The following is a 27,471-nucleotide window of genomic DNA, read 5'->3' as shown; positions in this document are numbered from 1 at the left end:
GCCCATTATATCAGTCCTGTGCCAAAGTGCAAAATTAAGATATAAACATATTGGAAGCATAACACTTGTCAGATAGTAGGTGCTCAAATATATGGAAATAAAACCATGAATATATAAATGAGTCAGCTCATATTTGCTTCCATGAGTATATTTCTCAAAAGGAGCCTGATTCACCAGGCAATCATCTTGGACAAGTATCTTCATTACTTTTCTTTTCTTTTCTTTTGAGGTGAAATTTTGCTCTTATTGCCCAGTCTGGAGTGCAATGTCGTGATCTCAGCTCACCGCAACCTCCGTGACCTGGGTTCAAGCGATTCTCCTGCCTCAGCCTCCCAAGTAGCTGAAATTACAGTCATGTGCGACCACACTTGGCTAATTTTGTATTTTTAGTAAAGATGGGGTTTCTCCATGTTGGTCAGGCTGGTCTCGAACTCCTAACCTCACCTTTAGGTGATCCACCCACCTCGGCCTCCCAAAGTGCCTGGCCTCCATTACTTTTTATTCACTGTTAGCTTGATGTTTCAATTGAAACAAGTAGTAACCTAAAATCACATTACAAACTATGCCTGAAAATCCATCAAATCCACTTAAACTGTGATTTTTGACCTGCAAGTCACATTTGAACATTTATAGGCAATTCAATACTAAAACCCTGCCTTTGAAGGGGAGAAATTGTTCTTCAGAAATATGACGCTTCGCAATTGCTAAAATAACACACTTATTTTAAAGACAAATTTCTTCTACTAAATGACAATGTATCATTCCTATGCTGAACTTTAATTAGAGTTAAACATTTCAAACTTAGATATATGGAGATTATTTTTAAAAGTCAATTCCCTTTTTAGGTCACTTGAATTTTTGTTCTACAAAGAAAAAAAATCTTTCTGGAACTAAAGTGAACATTTTGGTCTTGGTTAAATGTGTGGCTGGGGGCAGGGAAAAGCCAAATGTGGCTAAAGCATAATCCTGATGGTTGTACTTATTGCTGAGTGGATATCTAAGTGAAAAGTATACATACTTTCTAAAAATAACTCTTAACCTTTCATTTCAGAATATCTCAGAATGGGGGAAGAGAACACTTCCCCACCTGGATAGTTCTACCTACTCATATACGTGAAAGGACAATGCTGATTATACATACAATTTGCTTTGTGATAACGTCAACCTGTTTTGCAGGCTCCTAAAATAAAGGTATGCTCCACTGGCAGGATTATAATTTGATTCGGATGATCCAGGCTTCAAAGCCTAGTTTTGTTACTTAGCAAAAGTCCTGTATTGGGCCAGGCACTTGATAAAGCCTCTGTCTCCTAACATTTTCCCTAGATACCAGTTACTTATTGTCCCCTGTCTGCCACCTACCCTGCCTCTGCTCCACCATTGATTCTCTGTAATTCTCTGCCCTGCTCTTGGCCCAGGGAGGCCTATTGTAGAGCTTGCAGCACCGCAGGTTTGGTAAGCAGAGGCCACCAGCAAAAGACTACAAGACAGATAGGTGTATGTTGCCATTAGAACAGCTGGAAACAGTTACTATATGAGTATCTTTGCCATCCCACTTCCCAGGCCATAGACTCCTAGGAAAGATAAAAGGAAATGTTGCAGGTGAAGAATGTAGCAGTGGTGTGTCACAATCAATAAGTGATAGATGCCACCCACTGTTAAAGCCAAAATAAGCAAATGGTATTTGAGGAGGGTCCACAGCTAGTTAAGGATTTGACTGGAACACGTGTCACCAGATAAGGTAGCTGTTTCAGTTAGTGTGAAGGAGTAAAAATATTTAGTTCACAGCCATTCCCCACTCCCATCAAGTATTTGTGCATGGCCTGCTCAGCTTACCCAAAACCCTCCCTGACAAAATCCAGGGAAATGGATTCGCTCCCAAAAAGGAACCGGAGTGAAATAAAATCTCCACTCCTCAAAAGAGCTGCAATCAGCTGGTGGGGGCACAGAGGATGTCGTATTTGTCCTGTGCCAAAGGAAGGCAGAATTGGGGCAGCTGGTGACAGTTCTCTGATGACTTAAGGGGAAAAAATTGCTCTGGATCAGGCGAGTGAGCTGCTCCTTGAAAGTTAAGGATATGAAAACAACACAGAAAGTTTTTGTGAGTTGTTGAATGCTAGATATAAGCAAATACAGGACTTCCTAGTTTTGTTGCACTTGATAAACACTGAGCCAGCACTGAGCTACCAGGATCGTAGCTTTAGAGGCATTGCCCAAGGTTGACAGATGTAATCCCACATCTGATCCTTCACTCAGGTACACGACCGAACTGCAATCCTCACCTGCCCAAAAGAAATGGTCTGGAGTCTGAACGCCTTAAGTCAGTGGTTGTTCTGTGGTTCTAGGGCTAGCAGCATTAGCATTCCCTGGGAGCTGGCTAAAAATGCAAAATCCAGATTTCCTGAGTCAAAACTCTGCAGGGTGGGGGGCAGGCCATCTGCGTTTTAATAAGCCCCCTAGGTGACTCTGATGCACACTCAAATTTGAGCCTCACTGTCTTAGCAGAAATGCCTTAGCCCCAATGTTATTACTATCAGTTATCATGTGTTTACCAATTATTATGAATCAATCATCTTGATAAATCCTTTACTCGGATTATCACATTTATTCTTTACAACACCCTTGTGAGGTAGGTACTGCTGGTGCCTCCATATATGGAAGGTAAACTGAGGCTCAGCTAGTTTTCAGAGCATACACAAGGGCCTGCGGCCAATGCCAGAGTCAGAAATGGAATCATGCTGGTCTTCCCAATGTTCAGAATCACTTCGCTTTACTGTTCTGCCTCTATAACAAACCCAGAAACACTGTTATAGAGCAAAATGCATTTTCAAAGAGGTACATCAGTTAAAAGATGTGAACCTTTCTGTAAGACAACTTTGACTGTCCCCAGCTTGCTTGGCCAATCTTTGAGCTGTCCTAACAGGAAACTCCTCCAGTTCCAAGACATGCCCTACTCTCAGGGAAGCACAAAGGGATATTTAGGAGATAAGAAATGGGCTGAGCCAAGGATCTGACAGCCAGATATCTGGCCATCTGGAATGGATCAAACTTACACAGGTTTGGAGTTGTTCAAATAAATGTTATTTGTGTCTCCACCAAAATATATATGTGTGTATGTGTATATGTACATGCACATGTGCACACATACACCTCACATGCGTAACCAAATAGATATTGTCCAGACTTTCATCAGCCATTGGGGGAGAATACAAAATTGAATCTACTTCCCTCCACAAAAAATAAATCACACTGCATGAAAATGAATTAAAAGAAATAATCTTTAAAAAGGCTTATCTATGAATTCCTCCTATATGGAGTGTGCTATTGCCTGCCACTAGGAAGCACCTGTGTTTTCTCTAAACTGATAAACTAACGTCTCTTTTCACCTGGAGGAAAAGAAAATCAACAGACATTGACCTTACAATCATTGATTACTTATTCTCATATTTTAATTTCAGCACACAAAAGATCTCAACATAAAGTAAAAAAAAAAAAAATCCTGCTTCAAAAATTATGTGTTATCATATTTGTGCAACACGAAGCAGAACAAAAGTAAAAGAAATAAAAAGATTCATATCTGTCTATATTTTAGCAATGCTAATCATGGATTTATTTTTATCTGCAATTAATTAACCTGATAATGCCACTTGTATTTTATTTAAATACAACATGTTGGAAAAATTTTAAGTGCAGAAAACTTTAAAAATTTTTTCTGAAACATATCACATTAAAAATACATATATGTATTGGTATTTAGATATAAATATGTGATAGAAATAGCAATCAACAACAAATACTCTAAAGAAACATATTTTGAGAATTTGTTTACTTGGAAAAAGATTAATTTACATTTATTCCAACATATTCACTAAGTTTATATTTTATGAAAAATTTTTTTTTTGAGACAGAGATTTGCTCTTGTCACTCAGGCTGGAGTGCAATGGCATGATCTTGGCTCACTGCAACCTTCACCTCCTGGGTTCAGGCAACACTCCTGCCTCAGCCTTCTCAGTAGCTGGGGATTACAGGCACTCACCACTATGCCCAGCTAAGTTTTGTATTTTTAATAGAGACAGGATTTCATCATGTTGGCCAGGCTGGTCTTGAACTTTGGACCTCAGGTGTGAGCCACCATGCCCAGATTACATTTAATATTTCATCAACAATTGGAGTATCAATACCAAGTGAAGCCATCATAAAACTCTATTTGAGTAATTTAAAAATTACAAATAGGCCAGGTACAGTGGTTCATATCTGTAATCCCAGGACATTGGGAGGCTGAAGCGGGTGGATAATGACGTCAGGAGTTCAAGACCAGCCTGGCCAAGATAGTGAAACTCTGTCTTTACTAAAAATACAAAAATTAGCCAAATGTGGTAGCAGGTGTCTGTAATCCCAGCTAGGCGGGAGGCTGAGGCAGGGAATTGCTTGAACCCAGGAAGTGGAGGTTGCAGTGAGCTGAGATCAAGCCACTGCACTCCAGCCTGGGTGACAGAGTGAGACTTTTGTCTCAAAAAAGAAAATACCCAAATAGTGAGCTAGTGAGTTTATGTTTTCACTTTATTTTCTCACCCTCCTTTAAGCAATCCTTCCACACGAGTACTTTGCTATCACAGGGCAGTAACGCGCTTGCTTTTGTCCCCGTCAATTAATTCCCCAAAGCTCTTTGAAAGCATTGGGTTCTTCTTACACATCTCCATATACCCAGAAGTTCCTAGAAAACAGCTTTGCAATTGGTAAGCTTTTAATCAGTAAGACTAAGGTGATGTTATTTAGCAAGGCTAGGTGGTAAAGTGGACAATCATACCCTTTCTAAGGGGGCAGCCACTCATAAACTCCACACATCTGTCTTCAGTCCAGAACACTGGTCCAGTGTTTCCTGACTTGATTTCTCAAAGGAAAAGTCAGCCGGACATGGTAGCTCACACCTATAATCCCAGCAGCACTTTTGGAGGCCAAGGCAGGTGGATTACTTGAGGTCAGGAGTTCGAGACCAGGCTGACCAAAATGGTGGAACCCAAGCTCTATTAAAACCCAGCTACTCAGGAGGCTGGGGCAGGAGAATCGCTTGAACCCAGGAGGCAGAGGTTGCAGTAAGCCAAGATCATGCCACTGCACTACAGCCTGGGCAACAGAGCAAGACTCAGTCTCCAACAAAAGGAAAAGAAAAATGGCCATTAGGACTTCAAAGAGAAATCTTCCCATTTTTAAATGCTGGCCACACATACTAAATTTCTCTTTAAAACAGGGTTCAGCAAGCTGGATTTGTGCAGGAAAACCAAGTCACTTGAAGAGACACCAGAAATAGCAAGTTTAATGCAGGAATTGGGGTTTCCACAAATGATAGGTGAGCCAGAGTGGATAAAGAACAGAAAAGTCACAGTAGAAGTTATGGGAAGGGCAGCAGAAGGGTGAGAAGGCAGACCCAGAAACCTCAACCTGAAGCAACACCAGAGTGCTGGTTCTCAGTGGCTTATGGGAAACTGCCCTGGAAATTCCCTGGAAAGGTCCCACCAGTGATTACTGTCTGCAGCAGTCAGGTGAGTGGTTCGCAAGCCACCCGGAATCCCACATCTGCCCACACATTCATCTGCAACAGACTCCACATCTCTTCCGCCTCCCAGCTCCCGTACCGGTTGCCATCACTGGGAATCTGGACTCAGAACCATTAAGAAAAGAGGACTCTGGGGTATGCGCTTCTTGGTTCCTCTTCATTGCATCCCATAGATGGGAATGATGTCAGATTGACAGCAGACGAGCCTAGCACTGACAGTGTAGGACGAGAAGAGATATCACTGGGGCTAACTGCACTTTCAAGGTATAGTATACCATCTCCAGTTTAGAGGATGACTGCAGAAACCATTTGAACAATTTCACCTTCTAACATGAGAAAAGGGAATGAAATGTATTGAAGATACTGTCTCAGGTAACACATACAATCCCTGATAAGAAGCCAATGAATATTTCACCTGGTTGCATCCCCAATTTTCCTTTCTTCCCTCTCCTCGCCCTCCCTACCTCTCTTCTCCCTTCTTTTCTTCTTTCTGCTCCTCCTTCTTCCTCTTCCTCCTCCTTCTCATTCTTCTTTATATTTTAACATCACAAAAATACCCTCTCGGGAGTTAGCGGTGAGGAGAGCAGGTGTCAATAAAGGGATAGCACAAAAGTGTTTTTGGGAAAGATAAAACTTTACTATCATCTGACTGTAATAGTGACTAATTGCACAAATCTATATGACTGTAAAAACTCATAGAAGGAGCACCAAAAGGTCACATTTTACCATATGATAATAAAATTGCTGAGTGATAATAACGGTAAAACAACAATAAAAAGAATCATATCCTCTTGTAACCAAGGTAGGCATCATCAAAGCAACTTAAATTAATGAGATGCATGAACTCTGAGAGACCCACTGCTTCTGACTAAACAATGCTCTCTGGGGTCTTACAGAAAGTCAGGAACGTGCAGGAGAAAACATTCAGTGGCAGATACCTTTAAACAAATCAGGAAACATAATCTACTATTGATATTTACATGCTAATCCTCCACGCAGGTTAAGTAATCCTTTCCAAACTGCCTGTGTGCATGTTTACTGTGTAAGAAGGTGGCCCTCACCGAGCATTTACCTTGTTTAGGATGAATCCATCAAATGCTCTTAACTCCAATTATTATGGTAAAAAAGAGAAATTAAAATGATGGTAGAAATAAAATACATGTTGGCAAAGGATAGCTCTGATCGGGAAGTAATATATCAACCATCATGATGCGATAATTAAGTAGACTGAATGAACTCTAACGCAAAAACAGCTTGTAAACAAAATTTTAAAAAATTAAAAAGCCTTGCTTTTTCTACCTGTCCATTGACGTGGAAGGAAATTCACTACATTAAGAAAATGAAAAAGAGTATGTACTATAAAATTTAAATAAAAAGGTATACTGCTCAACTTGCTTAAATGTAGACATTTAATATACTTAAAGTTGCTTTTAATTATTCCCTCACGATAACACCGTCTCATCAATCGCCTGCGAGCCTTTCTCTGTACACCTCACAAATATCTGGTCAAAATTCAACAACTGGTTGATGTAGACAAAGACTCAATTCTTCAAGTCTGCCTTAGACTCCCACTTGAGCACTTTTCAACTGTCTCTTCAGAATGTCAGTGATTAGCATGCAAAAGGTTTATTTAATTTCATTATTTCTTTTCAGGGAAAAGAGGTTAGAAACAGCTGTCATTCAGGTGATGAATACAAGCTGCTAGCCTTTGAAACAGCAGGTAAAATAGTTGAGGTTGGAATTAATTAGCATTTAGAAATCCCCCACACTGGATTGTACCCTGGCAAGGAAATGGCTGTCCGTCTTTGCAAATTATTTTATCTGTTAACATAGTCAGGACAGAAGGCACAGCGGAAAGATAAAGCAAGACGCTTGAACATTCAGAAACAAACACATACTACAGTTTTCTACTCTTTTTAAAAATTTAGGCTTATATGCATAAATCTAAGATGTGACATTCAGTCTGCAGTCATGCCTGAGCATACCATAAGCCTTTTAAAAACCACATTCAGGGGCTTATGCTGATTTTCAGCAGACATGTGACATTCAACGTTAACATTCATGAAGCTGTCACCTATGCTGACCCACACAACGGCTCTGCAGCCACTTGATTTGTTACATATTCTGAAAGAAAGAACATTTTCTAAAAGGAATCTCTCCCTGACCACAAATTCTGTTTGGTTTAGGTTTCATCAAGGTGATACACCTCGAAGCACACCAAAATAACTGAAGAAGAAAGAGGAGGAGGAGGAAGAGGAGAAGAACAAGAAGGAAAAGGAGAAGAAGAAGAAGGAAGAGGAGGGAAAAAAAGGAGGAGAAGTAGAAAGAAGAGGAAGAAAAGGAAGAGGAGGAGCAGGAGGGCAGCACTATTCTATTTCAGAATTACATATATGTCCTAACAAGTTGACATTTAAGCAAAGTCATTTTAATTTATATATGACATTTAATATATATGAGGAACATATTTTAAAAGCAGAAAATGATAGATATCAGATATGTAATGATAGATAATAAGTGACTACCTGGCAGGCTTGAAAAGCAAGAAAAAAGCAACACACTGTTAGAGTGCCTACAGAAGATCAGAATGTTGGCTGGGTGCAGGGGCATGCACCTGTAGCCCCGGCACTTTGGGAGGCTGAGGAAGGTGGACGGCTTGATTTGTTATAAATCATGGAAGAAAGAACATTTTCTATAAGAAATCTCTCTCCCTGACCACATATTCTGTTTGGTTTAGTTTTGCTTTAAGACAGTCACCCAGGCTGGGGTGCAGTGGCATGATCTTGGCTCACTGCAACCTCTGCCTCTTGGGCTCAGGTGATCTCCTGCCTCAGCTTCCTGAATAGCTGGGATTACAGGCACATGCCACCATGCCCGGCTGATTTTTGTGTATTTACTAAATCCGAGGTTTTATCATGTTGGCCAGGCCAGTCCTGAACTCCTGGCCTCAAGTGATCAACCCATCTTGACCTCCCAAAATGCTAGAATTACAGGTATAAGCCACCGTGCCCAGCCTGGTTTATGTTTTATCAAGGTAACACTCAAGCACTTTTCAAATGTTCAACATGACTAATCATCAGAGAAATGCAAATCAAAACCACAATAATATATCCTCTTACCCCAGTTAAAATGGCTGTTATCAAAAAGGCAGGGATAATGGATGCTGAGAAGAATACAGAGAAAGGGAAGCCCTTATACATTGTTGGTAGAAATGTAAATTGGTACAGCCACTCTGGAAAATAGTGTGGAGGTTCTTGAAAAAAATTAACAATAGAACTACTATGTGATCTAGCAATTCCAGTACTAGGCATATATCCAAAAGAAAGGAAATAAATATAATGAAGAGGTTATCTGCACTCCCATGTTCATTGCAGCGCTATTCACAATAGCCAAAATATGGAATCAACTGAAGTGCCTGTCAATTAATGACTGGATAAAGAAAATATGGTATATGTATGCAACTGAACATTATTCATCAGTAAAAACGAATGTGTCATCTGCAGCAACATGGATGCAGCTGGAGTTTGCTGTGAAATAAGCCAAGCATAGAAAGACAAATATCACATGTTAATCATACATGGGAGCTAAAAGGTGGATCTCATGAAGATAGGGTAGACTGGTGGTTAGCAGAGGCTAGGAAGGGTCGGGGAGGGAGGATGAATTGAGGCTGATTAATGGGTACAAATATGGAGTTTGACAGAAGAAATAAGACCTTGAGATTCATACATCAACAGGATGACTACAGTTTACAATAATTTATTATATGTTTCAAAATAGTTAAAAGAATAATTTGTTTCTAGCATTAAAAAGACAAAAAGACAAATATTTAAGATTATATATATCTCCCAATTACAGATTTTTTACGAATTATATGAATGTATTAGATTATGACTTACCTCATTATTATTGCCTGGAAAGCAAATGTCCAAACACTGGACCCAAACTTGGACCACAGCCTGAGAATTTTGTGATTACGGTAAGTCTTTGCTTTGATCATGTAAGAGATGAGTGATTCCCCATTACTCATAAGAATATTTTTTGAGACTCAGAAGTAATTATGCAACAAAACATTTCACACAAGGCAGGAAGAATGGATCTCCACAGGCCCAAATGAAATCGAACTCTGCCCTACAACCACTACCACCATCACTTGTCCTCCTCTGCCTGCACACTCACCCCCTACCACGTTTTACTGCCTTCACCAATGACCTGCACTTCCACGCCCAGACCTTCCCAACTCAGCCTACACTATCTCCACCCTCCCATGTCAGACTCCTGCTCCTCTGCGCCCACCAACACAACCTGCACACGCTCCTGACCTCCCACGCTGGCGTGGTCCTGACCACCTCTACCTCTTTCAGCAGTTTCCATTTCACCCGGTTTCCTATGTATTTCCTTAGCCTACCTTCCTTTACTCGCCTAAAGCTTCCTTTCAGCCTTACAAAATACAAAATAGCAGCCTATATCTTTTTATTTCCTCCTGCCCCTATCTTGGGGATTGCCATAATAACTGCATAGTTAAATCTAAACAAGTCTTCCTCTCCCTCTCCTCACCAGCTCACACGGGGAAGAACATGGGTGTCTGGTTATTCACGAAGCACATGCTTTTCCACTGCCTCCTACTTACAACTCTCCGTGGATTTTGATTCTTGGTCATTCTCAGTCTCTTATCTAAAGACAGGTGCCAGGCACAGGTAAATTTACCATGGAGCTAATCAATCTGAAGCTCCTGGGCCCTTCACTTGCGTAAGTGGGGCCATAGCAATATTTTATTTGAAATTTTTTTTTGAAAGGACCTTTAAAATTGTAAAAGCTTCAGATTCCATATAACCTGGATCAGCTCCTGGAGGAGAGAGAGCGACCAAGATTTACTAGTAAAGCTTTGGTTTATCAGCAGTTTTCATGTATTTATTTTATTCTAATCTATTACAGGCACATATAAACATGGGCTGGCTAAAAGCTTGTGGGGAGGGGACATAGAAACATTTTCAGCAGCCATTTGAAGAGGTAGTTTATGAGACCCAGAGCAGATGGAAGTATCTCTTTGCTGGTCAGCACAGAATTAATAAGGACAAGTCACTCTGAAATGACCTCACTGCATTACTTGAATTCTGAAGTTTCTTTCCTATATCAGGGCATTTTCACTTGCTGTTCCTTCTGCCTCAAATGCTCTTCTCCCGGATCTCTGCAAGACTGGCTCCTTTTTGACCTTCAATTTTCAACTACTATGTACCCTTCGAGAGGCCCTCCCAGCAATTGCCTCCATTCCACCTACTCCTTACAGTTCACCATATCCCTTCATTTGCGTTTTTTTTTTTTTCCTTTTTTTCTAAGAGATGGGGTCTTAGGATGTTGGCCAAACTGATCTTGAACTCCACAGCTCAAGAATTCCTCCCACCTTAGCCTCTCAAAGTGCTGGGACTACAGGTGTGAGCCACCACGCCCAGTACCATTTGTTTTCTTTATACCACATACCCATATTAAAAATATTTTTTGTGGGGTGGGGCATCAAAGTTCATATCCCAGTGTCCTTTGAATCTACTTCCTTTTCCCTTCTTTCCAACGTTCAAGATGTCGAAGTGAGGACGTGGTGGGTCTTCTGATGTGAAATTCCCGATTTCCTCGGGTCTTCCGGTAGGAGCGGTAATCAACCGTGCTGACAACAAAGGGGCCAAAAACCTGTGTACCATCCCTGTGAAGGGGATCAAGGGAAAGCTGAACAGACTTCCTGCTGCTGGTGTGGGTGACATGGTGATGGCCACAGTCAAGAAAGGCAAACCAGAGCTTAGAAAAAAGGTCCATCCAGCAGTGGTCATTCGACAACAAAAATTATTCCGGAGCAAAGATGGTGCGTTTCTTTATTTTAAAGATAATGCAGGGGTCATAGTGAACAATAAAGGCGAGATGAAAGGTTCTGCCATTTCAGGACCAGTAGCAAAGGAGTGTGCAGACCTGTGGCCCCGGATTGCATCCAATGCTGGCAGCAATGCATGATTCTCCAGGATATTTGTAAAAAATAAAAAACTTTAAAACCAAAAAAAAGCAAAGATCTGGAACTAACCCAAACGCCCATCGATGATAGACTGGACAGGGAAAATGTGGCACATATACACCATGGAATATTATGCAGCCATCAAAAATGATGAGTTCATGTCCTTTGTAGGGACATGGATGAACCTAGAAACCATCATTCTCAGCAAACTGACACAAGAACAGAAAATCAAACACCACATGTTCTCACTCATACGTGGGTGTTGAACAATGAGAACACATGGACACAGGGAGGGAAGCATCACACACTGGAGTCTGTTGGGGGAAATAGGGGAGGGACAGCAGGTGGTGGGGAGTTGGGGAGAGATAGCATGGGGAGAAATGCCAGATATAGGTGAAGGGGAAGAAGGCAGCAAACCACACTGCCATGTATGTACCTATGCAACAATCTTCACATGTACCCCCAAACCTAAAATGCAATAACATAAATACAAATACAACAAAAAAAATTTTTTGCATGTTTTATTTACTTTTTGAATGTCTGCATCCCCCACTGAAAGGTAAGCACAAGAGGGCAGGGACCTCAGCTGTCTTGTACACTATGGTGTCCCTAAGGTCTGGAATGTGCTTGGCTCCTAGAACAATTAGTACTTATGGGAGAAAGAAAAGAAGGAAAAACAGCTGCGTAGGTTTGATGGATATGATTCAAATCCAGTAAAATATTTTCAGAGTCTATCATAATATTCTAGCACAACATAGAGAAAATACAAATAGTAAAATTAATGCAAAAAGTCAAACAATCATATGTAAAGAAGACTATTGGTAAATCTAGAGTCCTACAGCATTTTTGCACTAGAAGACTGGTAGGATTTAACATGCTCCCTTCAATGATAGCAGTTCACTTGTAGCAGTGAGAGGATTCCAGAATGAGGCTTGGCCAACCCAGGAAGAGGTAATGAAATTCGGAAAAGCTCCTAGGCAATTCCAGCATTCCACTCTACACTCCCAATTCTAGTCCCAGTGGAATAGCCACGAGTTTCTGGACAAAGATAAATTCTAAAAAAATATCTAGCACAACCCTTGTGTTGAAGTCGTTATATGAAGGGATCCCAGATACTTGAGTTTTCATTGGCTACATTAGGGTTGCCTGGGAAACTAAATACAACAAAAAACACAGAAATTCCTGAGCCTTACCTGAGATTCACTAAACCTCTGGGGTAGGCCTGAAAAATTAGTACTCTAAAGATCTTTCCAGGATATTCTGAGATGCAGCTACTAAATTTGAGGACCACTGTGTTGAATGATGGAACCAGAAATCAAGAAGACCTTAAAAGACTTGAGTAATGTGCCAAAAAAGGCAAGACACATTTGATGCTGGCGTTTCATATTCTCACAATCTTCCTAAGGTATCAAAGAACCTGAGTTAATGAACAAAGATTTAAATGTTTCAATGGAAAAACTTGTTCTGAAGGAAGGGTGTGTGTGTGGGGGGGGGTGCATGCATGCGTGTGTATGTGTGTACGTGTGTGTGTGTGTGTGTGTGTGTGTAATATAGGATTGGAAAAACTGTGTCAAATATCTTTCTTTGGTCCACTCAACTCTATCCCATTTTTCACCCTGCTCTGCAACAGGAGGCTGACCTTTATGGACTTCATCAATGGTGTCCCTGACCCTCTGGTATCCAGCAGGCCAAGAAGGAGTCCCACCAGGAGAGTGGAGGAAGAGAGGAGTACACTCTGGGTACTTATTTCCTCAGCCCTCTCCATTGGACGTCTGTCTTCAACTGGATATCACAGTCCCTCTACATAATTATCCTCCTCCAGAGAGTCCCTTTGTTAAACCTTTTATTTTCTTATTATATTAATATTATTATTTTAGAGACAGAGTCTTCCTCTGTTGCCCAGGCTAGAGTGCAGGGGCACAATCTCGGTCACTGTAACCTCCACCTCCTGAGTTCAAGCGATTCACCTGCCTCAGCCTCTTGAGTAGCTGGGATCACAGGTGCACGCCACCATGCCCAGCTAATTTTTGTATTTTTAATAGAGACAAGGTTTTACCATGTTGGCCAGGCTGGTCTTAAACTCCTAACCTCAAGTGATCCACCCATCTCAGCCTCCCAATGTGCTGGGATTACAGGCATGAGCCATGACACCTGGTTAGAAACTTTAAAAATATATCTTAAGAGTTTAAATTCTAATATTTTATATCTGTGCTAAGATTCAGAGAACAAAATTTGAAAGAGCCAATCCCAGCATTTTAATTATCCTTCCCATCCTCTTCCTATCCTCTTGTCACAGATAATGATAGTGTGTTATCTGTTTCTATGATTGTAAGAATTTTGAATAAGACCTCTATCTTATCCAAAAAGTACAATAATCCCCAGTATGTAAAAAGAAATTTTGTGTTGAAGCTCAGGTTTCAAAAGCCATAAAGCATGATGTTGACAACCATGACAATGTCTCATGAAAATTTTTTTTTTTTTAAATAAGAGGGTACATTAGAAGAGTTTTTCTCTGAAAACTCCATTTCCTTAATACTTATTTTTAAATCTCGACACTACATTTTCTTCATACAAAAGAAAAAAAAAGACACCCTGGCATCATATTATAATGTTGCCAGAAATTAGTCATATAATTATCCAACTCTCATCAGCACAGCATTCTCTCTGCCACGTCAACTTTAACTTTCAATGGTCCTTCAGGATCACTTGGAATTTGAGTATGTATGAAATGGAAGTGTTTGCATGGACTTCCATCTTCAAAGAAGAAAGATGGATAACTTTGACCAGTTTTCTTGTATTGCAAAAGAAGGGAGGGAAAGAGAGATGTAGCTCTGGAGAGAAAAGGTCAAAGGAGCTGGGTAACACTCAAGGCCGGGCTTTTCACCTGTGACCAGGGCAGGTCTCCTTGCTTAGCTGAAAGCGAGTGTCACCACTGTTCCTTCAGCTCATTTCCATTCACTGGAACAATGACTCTAAATTAGAAACTCTCAGCTGTGGGAAATTTCTGCAAAACCTCTGACAAGAACTCCCAGCAACTCCCTTCTCTCAAGCAAGTGAGGAAGGTTCTATCAGTCATAGAGAGTTTGCCCACACAGAACCAGGGGAAGGGCCAGTTCTAGGAACTTTCTCTATTATGCTTCCTTTATGTCCTATCAGGTAGGTAAAACCCTAGATTATTAACTGTTTGCTGGTTTGCTTGGTTGATTGTTTTAAGAGACAGGGTCTCACTCTTTTGCTCAGGCTAGAGTGCGGTGGTACAATCATAGCTCACTGTAGCCTCGAACTCCTGGGCTCAAGTGATCCTCCCAGTTCAGCTTCCTAAGTAGCTGGGACTACAGGCATGTGCATGTGTCATCATACTCGGCTAATTTTTTTTTAAGAGACATGGTCTTGTTATGTCGCCCAGACTAGTCCTGAACTCTTAGCCTCAAATGATCTTCCCACCTCAGCCTCCCAAAGCACTGGGATTTCAGGCCAGGTATAAGCCACCATACCCAAACTTTTGATTTTATAAATCAGGGAAATATAAGTGATTTAAAGCTCTGTGGAAAGTATTATATTTATTGATGTATGTTTATTTTTTCAAAATTAATTGAAGTCCACTTAAAACTTCACAATGTTTTCCAAAATGCATCATCAAGCTTTTTAGAGGAAAATCATGCTGTGAGTCTGTACGGCAGACGTACCTGACAACAAAAACTCAAGCATACCCTGAGAAGAATCCAGGAGTGGTCAAGCTGGGACTCACTCCTTATCTATGAAGAACATCTGAACCCCTGGCCCATCATTTGGAATGTAGACTATACAGGGATCACGGGCCTCTTGTTTTGGGTTAAAGGGAGGATGTTTGGTGAAGACTACTAGGAGAAAATGCTATATAATCTGCATGCTTTTTACAAATGCTAGTGGTTTTCCTGTCCAGCCTCCCACTCCTGGAATGCTCTGTATGTAAGTCCTCTATAAACCTCACGTCTCATTCACTGGCTCTGGGTCACTTCCTGAGCTATCCCTGTTGAAATCAATAGGGGCCTGGTATGACAATATCTATATATGTTTTCTGGTTGCTTCCTAAATTTTATTCTGAATAAGAAAACGTTCATAATTCTACTAGAATAAGGAAAACTTTTTTTAAAGATGGGGTCTCACTATGTTGCCCAGGCTGGCCTTGAACTTCTAGGCTCAAGTGATCCTCCTGCATAAGCCTCCTGGGAAACTGGGACTATAGATGTGAGCCAATGTGCCTGGCTTTTTTTTTTTTTTTCACTTAAAAAAAATTGCAGTAATTTTTAAAACATTTTTTACTTAAAAATTTTTGCCATGATTCTTTTAAATGAATGAAAACATGGGAACAGGAGCTCGAATTTTTTTTTTTTTAAAGACAGGATCTCCCTATGTTTCCTGAGCTGGCTTGAACTCCTGACCTGAGTGATCCTCTGGCCTTGGCCTCCCAAAGTTCTGCTATTACAGGCATGAGCCACTGTGCCCAGCCCAAATGTTTAATACTTTTATTGAGTACCAGATCTGAGAAGGTGTCATGGCAGGCACTTGACATGAACCATCTCAATCTCTCAACAATGTTAGGTGCCTGTGACATACTGAATTTATAGATGAAATGCTAAGGTATAGAGAAGTCAAGTAGCTTGCCTGAGGCCTCATATCTCGGAAATGGAGGAAGTCAAACGTGGATAGTGGTCCAGAGTCTACATCACTGTTAATATTCATGTTTTAACCTCTACTTCCGATTTTTCCCTATGTAAGAACTCAACTCTGGGTTTTGATAACTGGTGAGAGATCATTCCACACTGACAACAAAGTTTGTGAAAGCAAGAAATGTGCAGTTATTTTTACTTATACATAAATTTACATTTTTATAAAGTATTTATTGATTGTGACTTAATACAAAATATACATTTGGCCTCTGCCCTAGTTTCTGACACAAAACATGTAAAACTCAGTAAATTCCTAAGTGATAGGGGTGACAGGAGCATCTTTTAGTTCATGACACAAGAGTTTCTAAACCCCTTGGAATTCTCCAAGTGATAGGGGTGAGAAGAGCATCTTCTGTTACTCATAATAAGCCCCTTTCAACCATACCGGAGTTGATGTTAATAAGGTGACTCAAGGATGGGAGCCCTTGCCGGAGGAACCAACCATGTGATTTAAAGGTTGGAATTTTCAGCTCTACTCTCCCACCTTCAGGATGGGGAGAAGGGCTGGAGATGAGTCCAGTCACCAATGGCCAATGAGGTCATCAATCACACCTATGTAATGAAACCCCCACAAAAAAACTCTAAATAAAGGGGTTCTGAGAGCTGCTCGGTTGGTGAACACATGGCAGTGTGGGGAGGGTGGCAAGCCAGAGAGGACATGGATTCCCCATGGCCCTTCCCACATACCTCATTCTTTCATTTGGCTGTTCCTGAGTTGTGTCCTTTATAATAAACTGACAATGCTAAGTCAAGTGCCTTCCTGAGTCCTGTGAGCTATTCTAGCAAATTATTGAACCCAAGGAAGGAATTGTGAGAAACCTCTGATTTATAGCCTGTCAGAAGTATAGGAAGCCCAGGCTTACAATTAGCATCTGAAGTGGAGCATTCTGTGGGATGGATTCCTTAAACTGTGGGGTCTGTGCTAACTCCAGAATAGAAGTAGATTATAGGACACCTAGTTGGAATAAGAATTGTAATGTGTGTAAAAAAAAATTTTTTTTTGAGAGGTAGTCTCACTCTGCCACCAGGCTAGAGTGCAGTGGCACAATCTCGGCTCACTGCATCCTGTGCCTCCCAGGTTCAAGCAATTCTCCTGTCTCAGCATCCAGAGTAGCTGGGACTACAGGCACCCATGACCACGCCCAGCTAAGTTTTGCATTTTTAGTAGGGACAGGTTTCACCATGTTGGTTAGGCTGGTCTCTAACTCCCAACCTCAGGTGATCTGCCCACCTCGGCCTCCCAAAGTGCTGGGATTACAGGCATCAGCCACTGCACCTGGCCTAGGAAGAGTGCTCTTTAGGTACTTTTAGCCATGAAAATAATGTTGAAGTCATTTGTTGCATATACTTCAAATTCAGTTTTGTCAACAAAATGGACAGCTTCTAGTGAATTTGAGAAGACGTAGGTTGGGGATGTAGCCTATATTATATGATTTTTCGTAGCTGTTTCATGTAGATATCCTTCAGAGCATGGGCTCAGCTAGCATGTGGCATCATGTACATGCTTCATATAGGACGATGAAGACTTAGGACCTATGCTTTGGTATCAAGCACCTTTGACGCATTCCCTATCTGGCAGGCAGGGGACCTGAGTTTCGATCTCAGCATTGATATTAACCAGCTATGTTATTTTTTGGCAAATCCCTTACCTACTACTTCCTTTGGCTTCCTCTAAGTCAGAATAGTTAACCCTTAAACACCTTCCAGCACTAAACATATCCTTCAAATCACTACCTTTTAAAGTTTTTATTCTTAGTGAATTCTAAATCCTTAATTAATGATTTATCTGTATCTCTAAAACCTTAAGAAAACTCAAAACTCTGTCCAAGTTAGTCTTGCAAATGAATAAAAACATCTAGGTAGATGACTTGTCAATATTCCTGAAGGTTTGGTGACTTGACAAAGGATACGAGCCCGTGAGGATAGAATGCTAATTTTCCACTGACATTGGCAAGCAGCCAAGCTGCCTCTGGAGCTGATGGGGTGTTGGGCATAGAAGGATAAAGCAGTAAAACTCCTGAGTTCCTGTGGCTGGTGGACAAGAAGCTGCATGAGTGTGTCTATTCAGAATTTAGTATGGCATCCATGTTACTGCTCAACCCGGAAAATTCAGCTTTCCTTTTGTATGCCAGTGGGTGCCAGTGCAGAAAATGCAGCACATCATCCTAAGAGTGGACTCTAATTAAAAGGCTCCGAGGACTACATCCATGCCCGGGTTAACAAGTAAAGCTGGTCACTTGCATTCTGCACAGCTGAATACATATTAAGGTGAAATGTGGATACCTTAAAGAGAATTTTGATCAAGTGCAGAAGAAAAGAGCTATGTTTTTTGTTGTTGTTGTTTTACATATAGTAATAGAACTTCTGAAAATAGAAATTGACATTCCAACATGGACCACTGAGGAGTAAAAATAACCAAGGTTTAGAAACAAACTTAGAGAATTTAGACAAAGTTAAATCTAGAAGAGAGAAAAATGGAAATAGAAATATTCCTTAAGCCATTCTTCCCCCCGCCTCCCAGAGACAAGGTCTCATTCTGTTGCTCAGGCTGTACTGCAGTGGCATGATCATAGCTTACTGCAGTCTTGAATTCCTGGATTCAAGTGATCCTCCTGTCTCAGACTCCCAAGGAGCTAGGATTACAAGTGTGTGCCACTATGTCCACGTAATATTTTATTTTTAGTAGAGATAGGGTCTCACTATGTTGCCCAGGCTGGTCTTGAACTCCTAGCCTCACACATCTTCCTGCCTTGGCCTCCCAAAGTGCTGGGACTAGAGGCCTGAGCCACCATGCCCAGCTCCTTCAGTCATTCTTTCATGAAGTGAAACTAGACTTTGTTACCTGAAATCATGGCACGCCCACTGAAGTCTGTTTTGTATAATTATAGTTCATATTCAGTACAATGAATATGTACTCATTCCAAAGCACAGGTTTACTCATTCCTAACCAATACTGTCACTGTTTTCACAAATTTCTGAATTTTAAAATGCTTTATAAAAGATAAAACTACACAGGAATTTCTAGACTAGGTAAGTCTTATCTGTCTATTTTAGTCAAAACTCTAGTATCTAAGGTAAGGAGAGAGCAAAACCAAGCAGGCAGCTCTGGCCCTGACAAATTGCTGACTTAGGAAGTTTCAGTTCTATATGGGTGTGTTTGCATTATCAAAACAATTCACAATATTCAAACATACAGGTAACTGCAACACCTCTAACACCTTTCAGTTCAATTCCATCAGGAGCAGATACTAAAAAGCAGTCCAACCAGCATCTATTCCAACACCCTTCTAGCTTACTTTGATTGCTATCCTATAGAAGATAAAAAGTTAAAACTACATTTCCCAGGTTCCCCTGGAGCTAGCCTGCAACGTGGAGCCACCAAGCCAACCCGAATGTGTGAACATTGAAGGTGAACACAAAGAACATAAACTATTAGCTGCAGGAAAGAACGGCTCCTTGGGAGAAAGCACGGGGGGAGTATACCTGGTTCTTTTGAGCAGTCGTGCCAGAGTTTCTGACCCCTAGACTTTAATGTCCTAAGTGACAATATGTGGGTAATAGCAGCCATCGTGCTTCTTCTAGGACAGTCTAGTGTTGCGACTGGGTGTTTTTCAGGTTTCATCCCTGGCTGCATTGTTTCTGGATTAAACTACATAGAATGGATTCTGTAGCATACAACCGAGAACTCTGATCACATGCTACAATTTTCTTTTTCTCTACTTCCTGAACTTTCACCCTCTGGCAATGATCAGCTGTAACAGCTTTTTCTCCCCTTTTCCTGTGATTTCAAGAAGCTTTTAGCAAAGACAATCTCACTTACGTACTAGATCCACACTCAATATATTTTCAGCGAGTTGTAAATAGGTAGGACAAGGCACGATTACACTGAAAGTACAAATTTAAGTGGCATGACTATACAAGAAATTGAACACTACAAGATTTTCTTTCATAATAATGCAAGGATAAATTGACAACAGGGTGTGTATATTTTGCTAAAACCCACATTCACTGGAACTACAGGAAGCCCAATATAATTATCATCAATTTGGTAAGGTTGTAAAGTCAGTTAATTTTATTTCTTGAAGCATTTGAGACATTTCAAATGAATTTTCTAATTAGCCATTACCTTTGGCTCCCTCATCCCCCGCTTTTCTAGCCCACTAGACAGGTGGCAAACACAAGGTATAGCAAGCTAGAGCATTTTTTCCTCTTAAAAAGGGGGAACAGGGCCGGGCGCAGTAGCTCACGCCTGTAATCCCAGCACTCTGGGAGGCTGAGGAGGGTGGATCACGAGGTCAAGAGATCAAGACCATCCTGGTCAACAGGGTGAAACCCCATCTCTACTAAAAAAAAAAGTACAAAAAATTAGCTGGGCATGGTGGCGCGTGCCTGTAATCCCAGCTACTCAGGAGGCTGAGGCAGGAGAATTGCCTGAACCCAGGAGGCAGAGGTTGCAGTGAGCTGAGATCACGCCATTGCACCCAGCCTGGGTAACAAGAGTGAAACTCCATCTCAAAGAAAAAAGTGGGGAACAAATCATGTCAAGTGGAAGAGTTGAGATCATGTTCAGCACCCTGGGTTGGCTCTGATATCAGCCTCCTGTGACACTCCACTCTCATCCCATGCATGCAGGTCATCCCTCTAGCATGACTATATTGAGTTTGATTTGTTCATATACTAAAGCTGCTTGAACACTCAAACATAATGCTTCCTATTTTTAAAAAACCTGCTCAATTAACAAAAATGAGTAAAATGTCCTATAAAACAATACACCAAAACTCTGCATTTAGGCAAAAGTGTAAAAATGGCAACAGGGTAGTCTGGGAAAAAGAAAAGCAACATCCATCAAGAGGCTACCTGTCCTACGTGCCTTACTGATACCGATTTGTTATTTCATTTTCTCAATGACCATGTGAAGAGTCAAAGGAACTTGCCTAAAGTCATGCAGTATATATGTCACAGAAACAAGACTGGAACCCAGTACTGCTTGTCTCTGAAGCCATTTCCATTAGACTCCACCAGAGAGGTCAGGAACATATTGTATAAATCCCTGTGAGTTAGGCCATCGATAAATCCTATCCTGTATCTTTTTCTTTGCATCTCGTCCAATGAAATGCACGAAGGAATCTTGTTTAGAGATTATAATTGAAGGTATCAATTTGAATGCAAATACTGTAATATGTATTTAATAATCATAAAAGTTCATATGAACAGGGCCGGGTGCGGTGGCTCACGCCTGTAATCCCAGCACTTTGGGAGGCCGAGGCGGGTGGATCACGAGGTCAAGAGATCGACACCATCCTGGTGAACATGGTGAAACCCCGTGTCTACTAAAAATACAAAAAATTAGCTGGGCATGGTGGCGCATGCCTGTAATCCCAGCTACTCGGGATGCTGAGACTGGGGAGAACTGCCTGAACCCAGGAGGCGGAGGTTGCTGTGAGCCGAGATTGCGCCATTGCACTCCAGCCTGGGTAACAAGAGTGAAACTCCATCTCAAAAAAAAGTTCATATGAACACAGCAGAACATGTTGTCATTCTCTGTAGAGAAGGAAGATTAGTGAAGTACCTTCTAAGCTACAAAAATTACAAATATCCGAATGGCCAGGGTTTCTGCAGGATATAACAGCTCACGAGCCCCATGTGCAGAGAACTTTACAAGTTAAGCCTTCTATATGTATTCTACTAGTTTCCAATGGGGAAAATTTTATATTCCTTTGCAAGGATGATGACTCATGCAGAATCAATGAACAGAGATAGAAACGTAATAGCTTTTAAAAATCTGGTAATTTGATAATTACATCATGCCTTCAGAAAATAGTACTCTGATGATCAGACATAGTAGGTAAGTATTATGTATAACCACTATCTGACGGTAGAGTTTTCTGAAACTAAGCTCAGTCTAGGACAGTAAGGTGTTTCTTTTTCCTGCATTTGTTAATACAATAGCAGCACGATGTTATTTATATTATAGAAGGCTAAAAAGTATAAAGAAAGCATTTGAAAATGGGCATAATTTCAATCAAAGTTGTTAACTCCCCTCTATCTTTGCAATGGGATTGAGAGAAAAGGGTAAAAAAAAAAAAAAAAAAAAAAAAAAAAACACAGATCATCCCCTGGTGAAAATGATTCTCTCTGAAAATGGCCTTAAAAGACAAACATTACCTAGTTTCAACCACCTGCCTTATGAAGAGAAATAAATAAGAAAAAAAAAGTGCCAATACCATATATACTGAAAAGGAGATGTTTAACCCAATCTTTAAATATCAGAGCCTAAAGAGGCGAGGCAATCCAGAATAAAAACATACTGAGGGTTATTTCTATTACAAATCTTAGTAGACTGGTAGCTTTCCTTTCAGCCTTTTCCATATTTTTAATATGTTTTAATGGCAGTAACTGTGACAAGAAATTGGGTGACAGAAAATACAGTAGCATTTTCACTTTCATCTGTGTCTCCAGGACTGGTCTCAGATTTCACAGTCCAGATCCTAGTGTCTGCTACAGTCGGATATGAGAGACCACAGGATATTTGCCTGAGTCTCTCTATTTCCCACTCCTACAGTGTGCGATGCAGACTGGAGACTGTTTACTCTGCTTATCTCTACAAGAGATCTCAGATGAACCACTGCTCTCATCCACCCTTTCCTAGCTCACAATCACAGCCTCTCACTCCTTTGATAGTGTTTAGTCGTCCTATAACAGTGGTATTTAACTCCACTTTTTCATTTCTTCTTCTTTTTTTTTTTTTCTTTTTTGAGGCTCTATCACCCAGGCTACAGGGCAGTGGCATGATTTTGGATGACTGCAACCTCCACCTTCCAGGTTCAAGGGATTCTTATGCCCCAGTCTTCCCAGTAGCTGGGATTACAGACACATACCACCACACCAGGCTACCTTTTTTTTTTTTGAGATGGAGTTTCACTCTTGTCACCCAGTCTGGAGTACAGTGGTGTGACCTTGGCTCATTGCAATCTCTGCCTCCTGGGTTCAAGTGATTCTGATGCCTCAGCCTCCAGAATGGCTGGGACTACAGGTGCCCATGACCACGCCAGCTAATTTTAGTATTGGTTGGTAGGGATGGGGTTTCATCATGTTGGCCAGGCTGGTCTTCAACTCCGGACCTCAGGTGATCCACCCCGCCTTGACCTCCCAAAGTGCTGGAATTACAGGCACAAGCCACCATACCTAGCCAATTCTATTTTCATATGGTATTATTTTTCTGTCTTTTTTATATGCTTAACTTTTTTTGAAAAGCATGATTTTTGTTACAAGCTAACTTTCCACAAACTAAAAATAGCCTTGGTCTAATTTAAATCACTTTTATAACAGCTGAAATAGATACAATCTATAAGATAATTAGCTCATCTTGGTCTATATATGACCTCAAAGACCCAAAGAGGATTGCTTATGAATTGAAAATTAATTTTTTAATGACCAACAGTCATCATCTCTTTTCAGTCTGAGCACTAGTGAAAAAGTTGCAGAGAAATATTTTCTGCCTTTATGGAGATTCTTCTCTTCCACACCTGGCTGCAGCCTAGGAAACCCTGAGGCAGAAGGCCTATGATTAAGAATGGCCCTGGAGGTCCATGCAGTCCCCTATCTTAGATATTTCAACAAGATAGACCGCTGGAGTAAGTATGCAAGAAAAAGAAGTGCACTGCTTGAACTCTTGCTATGATATTTTGAAGGTAGCACTAACAATATCTTCTAAGAGACTTTATGTAGAAAGCAAGAGAAAGAGTGTAGTCAAGGAGATCACCAAAAACTTTGGCTTGAACTAGGAAGAATAGACTTGCTGTGACCTAAGAGGCAGAAAACTGCAGAAGGTATGTGTGTATTTTTTGAAAGTGAGTGTAGTGCTAAATTAGAAAGTTTTGGAGATGACAAATTGTACGTTTACTAACAATCCAAGTGGAGATACTGAGTAGGCAGTAGAATGTACAAGTCAGAAATTCACCAGACAGGTCTGGGTTGGAGACACAAATCTGTAATTTATTAGTCCACAAAGCCCTGAATGTAGCTGAGATCAGCAAGGATGACTGTTGATAGGTAAAGAGTTCAAGGACTGAACTTTGGGGCTCTTCAGTAATGAGTGGGGAGCGACACAAGTAGGAACCAGCAAAAGAGATTGGGAAGAAACAGCCAGTGAGGTTGGAGGAATCCAAGTGAAGAAACTGTCTCATGTGGGAGGAGTGATCACTGTGTCAAGAGACAACTGATGGGTGGCAAGTGAGAATGATACACTATGCTCTAACAATGCTGAAGAAAAGCTTTCAATCTCCAGCTCCTGTGACTCAAAAGCAAAAGCTTTTGTAGAAATATCCTGCTTATATTTATAACATTTGGGAAGTAAGTCATTCTACTTAGATTATATTGAAATTCTATTGATAATTCACATTTTAAAATAATGTTCCTGAACCATATGCTCAAAATGGCCTTAGGCTTTCTACCGAATGAGGAAATCACTCAATAAAAGGAAATTATCTCAGAGACTTTGTTATTAGAAATGTAGTTGGAGGATTTTTCTGGAAAGACAGATTACCTGGCCCAGATGGAAATTTTCTTAGTCTGGTACCATCCACACTGATAAAAATCAACATTTGCTTTTCGTCGTGGATACCAGTGCCTTGTCAGGGCTTCAGTGAAGCTGTAGATTAAATGGACATACAGTACATTTAAAAGGTTAAGATCTAAAGAAGTTAATGAATCAAATTTCTGTCCAGCAGTAGATTTTAGCAGCATTCAGAATCAGATAAGGGCAGACACTAGTGTTTTTTAGATGTAACAATAAATAATTTGGAATATAAAAACGAACTGAGTTCTAGAATATTCTTTGCCTTGCACAGAAGTCCTACTTTGAAGCACTAAATTAGAGGTGGTTAAGAAGCCATGTAATTGTTGCATTCTAATCACCTTATGAATCAAAAAAAAAAAAAACAAAAAAAAAACAGGAGAAAACATACATCTAGAGACAGAAGATTTTGGGGGAAAGTTGAAAAGAAATAGCCTTAGACCGTGTATAAAGCACCCTTCTTTGACAGGGCACAAAAACAGTTAAAATGCAGGTATCTTCAATATTATAAACTGAGAAACGAGAAATAGAAAATATCAGGAAAGATGGGATATTTGTTTAATGTCAAGGGTCATCATGGAAATTGCTAGAATTTAGAACCCAGGTCTTCTCAAGTCCAAGTTGAGCATTTCTGACAAACCTATTCCACAATCAGAAAATAATTAGAAGAACTACTCCTTCAGATGCTAACAGAGACCTGGTTAGAGAATCTGATGCAATTTGGTCTTCTTAAATAATAAAGCTGCAATATCAGACACCTTTACAAACTCTGCCCACAATGATTGTACAGTCACAGGAAATCCAGCATGCAGTGCACAGTATATAATGATACGGAAATGCCTGAGTAAATAATTTCTTCATGTGGTTATTTTATGAGTCACTCTGCTAGACCTATTCACATTCTCTCAGCTTCATTCTGGTTATAATATACCAAACAATTATGCCTGACACTAAATATATCTTGGGCTTTAATGGCAAAGCCCCAGCCTGCAAAATATTCTGGATATGTTATTTATATTGCCATTTGCAAATAGCGTATATCCTAACAGCTGGGCCAGCTGGGCAGACATCACAGCATCTGGAGCAGAAATTAGCCCTTAGGTATGCAATGAGTAACAAAGACGCCAAGGCAAAGAAGGGTAAGCATTAACAGTTTCATGCTTTTGTATACATGACAATTATGCTTAACAAAATGGCTCAAATGTATCCAAAGCTCTCTATTCTTGAGAATTTTCAAAACCAATCTTAAATGTTTCTGGATCAATAAGAATTAGTTTAAATTGTGCTTGTCTCAGGCAAAGACGGCTATAAATCAATCTCCCCCTAACTGTACATGAGCAGTTTAAAATTACATCACATGCCATGGCCAACAAGTGCTGGATGCCAAATCTAAATAGAGGAGATCTAATTTTCACTAGATTGGAATATGTAATACAGAAATGGATTTTTTAAATGTCATGGGAAATCACTGCATTGCCCATAATGCCAGTATGTTCCCTAAACACCCAATACACAGATCCAATAGACTGGTTAATATACATCACAGCACAGGGTTGATTCACCAGTTTTAAGTCTATGCATTATGTAAAAATGGTTATGGTTTAAAAGGTTGACTGGCTACATTCTTCAAAAATGGGATTCCATATTTCATGTTTATTGTCACCAAAGTTGTGGAACATATCTAGGTTTCTTGTCCTTAACTCCTTAAAAATTTTTAAAAGTTGAGGATTGAAGTTAAATTATCATTTTTAAATCTAAAAAACAAATGACTTTCCTCAGGTACATGTGTGGAGGAAACCCAATTAAGTATTCTACCATAAATGAGCAAAGTGATTTCCCCATTTTCCAGTTACACACACCCTTCTGTTTTTATTAACTGCATTCATTACACTGCAGCTTTATTCCAGAGAAAATTCAAGGATCAGAAGAAATGGTAGCGATATTAAATACACTTACTATCACCATTACTGCACATAGCTATGATAACATGCTTAACGCCTAAACTAAAAGGTAAGTCTAGATAAATTAATAAATATTCACCTGTACATTTTATATAAATCATGAATACTTCAGATATATCTATAAATATATTGAAAAAAATCTCTATCTTCAATAAATTACTCTAAAAAGAAAAAATAATTAAATGAAAAATCACACTTAAAGCCTGAGAATATTTTTAATGAAATTAAAATAAATACATAATAGACTTCCAAGGTATCTGGTTAAAGGGTATTCAGAAAGGAATACCCTCTGGCCTATTTACATTTAGGAAACATTAGATAAAATCAGATTTCCCAGGGAACGTCTCTGTTTTGTATTTGGAGTGCCTCTGTAACAATTTATGTTAACCCACTATTATCTTGTTGAGAGCTGGTTATTCACACAAGGATAGTTAAAGACAGGGCCTGTGTTTTCAAGCCTGGGGCAAGAAAAGTTGAGGACATCACAAAGGAAAACTATTTGGTTTTCTAAGAAAGCTGCCAGCTCCTTCTCTATCCCAGTTCCAGTAATTGCTGAGGGGAGCCAGGCGGGGGTTAACTCAAAAGGGAATTAATTCATTTACTTTATTCCAGCAAAGGGAAGAGGGTTCTGCAGGGCTGCCAGCTGTTGGAGATGCAGAGAAATCACTAGGCAGCCAGCCTGCAGC

At 40.2% G+C, this 27,471-nt stretch overlaps 1 protein-coding gene and 1 pseudogene across 10 annotated transcripts in view; one reads left to right on the top strand and one right to left on the bottom strand.

The window, feature by feature from the left end:
• The window catches only part of MACROD2 (mono-ADP ribosylhydrolase 2), a 2,068,485-nt gene that overhangs the window by 1,097,317 nt on the left and 943,697 nt on the right, over positions 1-27,471 (bottom strand). The window lies entirely within an intron of this gene.
• On the top strand, positions 11,120-11,590 carry LOC103792844 (large ribosomal subunit protein uL14 pseudogene; annotated as a pseudogene). Its single transcript, XR_619755.5, has one exon. The product of XR_619755.5 is annotated as a large ribosomal subunit protein uL14 pseudogene (transcript).

This window comes from Callithrix jacchus, chromosome 5, assembly GCF_049354715.1.
Source record: "Callithrix jacchus isolate 240 chromosome 5, calJac240_pri, whole genome shotgun sequence".
Lineage (NCBI taxonomy): Eukaryota > Metazoa > Chordata > Mammalia > Primates > Cebidae > Callithrix > Callithrix jacchus.
The sequence above is the reverse complement of the archived record's forward strand: the minus strand, read 5'-3'. Positions and strand labels throughout refer to the sequence as shown.